This window comes from Olea europaea, chromosome 6 (genome assembly GCF_002742605.1).
Source record: "Olea europaea var. sylvestris chromosome 6, O_europaea_v1, whole genome shotgun sequence".
Taxonomy (NCBI): domain Eukaryota; kingdom Viridiplantae; phylum Streptophyta; class Magnoliopsida; order Lamiales; family Oleaceae; genus Olea; species Olea europaea.
This window is the reverse complement of record NC_036242.1, coordinates 21,996,316-22,000,430: the sequence shown is the minus strand read 5'-3', so window position 1 is coordinate 22,000,430 and position 4,115 is coordinate 21,996,316.

Here is a 4,115-nt window from a genome sequence, read left to right as displayed (position 1 = left end):
TTTTGAGTTTTTGAATTTATTTAATTTTGAACTAAGTTAACCGTATTATTCCCTATGTACAAGGAATAAATTCACAAAAGTTCTACTAGGCCCTCACATTGGGGTGGGGCAATGTGAATATTTTATTGCATAAAATAAACCAGTTACTCTAGTATCGTGTGTAATTTGTAACGCTTCTGTAAAAATTTTCCCCATACATATAGATTGATTCAAATTAACCGTATGAGGATTTGAGATGTAGACATAGTTGGGAGGATTTGGTAGCGGTGGCACATCTATCAGAAGACATCACAGGTGTTTTCAGATGAGATCATTGGGGACCTCGTGTGGAGCATAAAGGTGAAAATTTATTTGATTCTAATTTACGGTGCAAATCATAGAGCTGAAAGTATGGCTTAATGATTCTAAAACTTTTGGAATTTGAACTTAAAATTATTTATGAAGTTGAAACTAACAACAAATTAAATTTATAAGAGACGGAAAATTTTCAAATGTCTTGGATATAAATCCATCTATGATTATTTAAAATGATAACCAAATTCAAAGTGTACAAAATTTAAGGAAATAAATGGGAATTAATAGAAGGATATGGTGAGTCAAAAATTGTAAAAATTAAGAGCACGTGGAAATCTCATCTTATTCCAAAAGTTTTTAATAAGCACTTATATTTCTGGCCACCAATCTTTCTTGACTTATAATTAAAGACCAAAAATTAGTGAAACTGGCTTATATGATGAGTTTAGCTAGGGCAAATTACAATAATACCCCTAAAATTAGAGATCCTTTGAAAAATTATGTGAAAAGTATTTTGGAAGTAAAAAATACTAGGTAAAATGTAGTGCCACTTTTCTAACTATTGTGTTACTTTTTAAAATTAAATGCCATTTTTTAATAAACGAGTGACATACAATATCACTTTTATTTAAAAAGTGGGGTTTGTTATTAAAAATGAGTGAATTGTTTCAAAAATCACTTAACTTATACTATGGTCATGGACTGTTCATTGAACTTCTATATGCTACACACTGCTTACTAAAATTCCTCCGTTTGCATTCCATCCATCACCCAAGAAAAACCATTATCGTTCCTACTGATGTAGTGGACGGAATTCTGATATGGCGTCTAACACCCGTTAAAAATATGCCACATCACATTTGAAGTCCTAGTCAGAATAAAGGTCCAACATGTATTTAAACACATGCCAAATAACAGAAACAAAAGGGACATTTCACTTTCTTCCCCACTCTACCCCCACCCCACGACCAAACCAAATTAACCCACGACTCCCATCAGCCACCACAAACATGTCAACATTAACCACAACAACCATAGGCACCGATCAGTCAACATTAACCACAACAACCCATTTCTCATCATTTTTTCTCGCTATGTCCACAAATAAACACAAACATGTTGTATGCATGAATGAATAATTGAATATCTTCTTCACCAAAATCAACCCATTTGCTTTTTGTAGATCTCAATCTCGAACCATTCATGGAGGAGCTGCAATAAGAAGATGTACCCATCAATTCGGTGAACCCAAATGTGTCGGCGGTGGAATTAGCCTACACCTCGATTGGCTTTTTCCCCTGTTTCAACAGATTAAATGAAATCTTCCACATATTTACTATCAATTGTTTACAATTTTTTTCCTGCTTTTTCTGAAATTATACATGAATATTAGTGTGTTTGTATAGCCTATATTACGTTGTCAACTGTGGATGTGAAATCGAACATATGAAGGTGTGGTTTGGTTTTAATTTGGGCATTGGGTTTTAGGTTGGTGATGACGGGTGGTGCCGGATTGTTAGTTTTTTCTGGGTTTGGTTTCGTGGTGGAGGGGAGCAGCGTGGCGTAGGGAAGAAGGAGAAATTTTATTTTTAGATTTTTTATCTTTTTTTCTTTTTGATCTTTCGGGATTTTTTTATTTTTTTTTTTGGACGGTGATTTGGCACGTGTTTAAGGGTGTTAGATGAGACATCAAAATTCCATCAGCTGCATCAGCAAGAACGATAACAATTTTTCTTGGGTGATGGATGGAGCGCCAATGGAGGAAGTTCAATGAGCAGTGTGTAGCATATTGAAGTTTAATGAGCAGTCCGTGATTGTGGTATAAGTTGAGTGATTTTTGAAACAATTCACTCTATTAAAAAATGACATTGACTTTTATTCAAAAAGTGGTGTTTGTTACATAAAAATGTGATAGAAATTTCAAGAAAGTGATAGAAATTAAAAAATAATAATAATAAAAATGGCAAACATTAAAAAAGTTAACAGAAATTCAAAAAAAATAAAAGAAAAGAAAAGACACGATGTCACTTTTTAAAGTTAAATACCACTTTTTTTTTTAATTAAAAATTGGCCTACAATGTCACTTTTATTTAAAAAGTAATTTTTGTCACTCAACAAGTGACAAAGTTTTTAAAAAAATGATAGAAAAAAGAAGTAAATATTCATTATGTAAAGTTAAGTGTCACCTTTTTTTTAATTAATAAAAAGGGATGTTTATCACTTAAAAAAATGACAAATTTTAAAAAAGGTAACAAACCATAAGAAAAGTTTGCCCTTTCCAAAAACCTGATTATTCTGCAATAATATGGCCATATTGATTCCGCATAGTCTCCATTAACTACCTCCCCAAATCTTTCAATTTTCACCTCATTTTTTGGGTCCCAATTTCACAAGACAAAACATCTTATACTCTTTAGAATGCAGCCACCTCCAAAATCAACTTATGGTAAATTACAGAAAGTTGCTAAATAGGCCAAAACTTGAGTGGTTAACAGGATTTTTCATTTTTGACAAGATTTTCCATGTGGATGAAGCCTTTTATTGGTGGGTGAATCACCTTCTTCTTCTTCACGTGGGGGAAGCTTTTTCTTCTTTGTGCAGGTGAAACGACCTTTTCGTACGGAGCCGGAAATATTGTTCAGTGTGGGCACAATTCAATCAACACCAAACTTTGAGAGTTTGAAGCCATTTTGGAAAATGAGGTCCCACAATGCAAAATCTGAGGTATACTGAGTTCAATTGAAATGGAGGAGTCCAATCAGAGCTCATGTTCAAATCTAGGGAATTGTAGTACAAATCTAGCTAGGTTTGAGAAGTTCTTCTGTGATTGTTCTTTCCAAAGAATTTGAAGTGTTGGGAATACACCTCTCAAAGATAGCCCAATAGATCAAACAAGTTGAGAAAGTGAAAAATTTCCAATATGCTTGAAGAACAAGAAAATGAGGAAGAAATGAATCCAATGGAATATATGGAGGGTGTTTGGTAGAGATTTTTTTGTGAAAATGCATTTTTGAATAGTAAGTTGATGGGAAATGTGTGGTTGAAAAATAAGGAAAAGTTTTTGATTTACGTGTAATATTATTTTAATAAAGAATGTGTGGTTGAAATGAAGAGAGAGAAAAATGCATTTTCAAAAATAATGGATACCAAACAGGCTCATGATAATCAATGTGTTAGGATTACTTGAACAAGCCTCAAGTTAATCCCCAAGAAAGAAAAATGGCTTTGAATTTATACCCAAGAAGAACAAACTCTTACTTGTAAAACTCTATCCAAGCCCTCTCTATTTTTCTCTCCAAAAATCGAGTTACGAGAAGGGGAAAAAAACACCAGCTACATATAGAATGAATCGGGCGCCATGGCGCCCATGAGTGGCGCCATGGCGCCAAGAACAAGCAGAACCATGGGCGCCATGGTGCCAGCCTCACTGCCCAATTTTTCAAGTTTGGGCGCCATGGCGCCTGACTCCCTGCACACTTTCAATTCTCCACCTCGTACATCATTTGATCGACCTCAAATTTTGGACGAACACAAGAAGAAGCAACAAGCGCCAAACTCGGCTACACCATTCAAACCATGGTTGCCTACGTACCCAAAACTCGGGATCAAGCCTCCGTAGTTCACCTCCACCTTCATAAACTCTCCACCTCATTTCAACCCCACCCTGAAGGGTCATGCCCACTAGGGCATATCAACATGGACTAATTTGAAGCAAGTCCAAGCAATGTTGAAACTTGCTACCCGTTACCACTTTGGTTAACATGTCAGCTGGGTTCTCATTTGTGTGTACCTTCGAGAGTGAAATATCACCTTCCTCTATA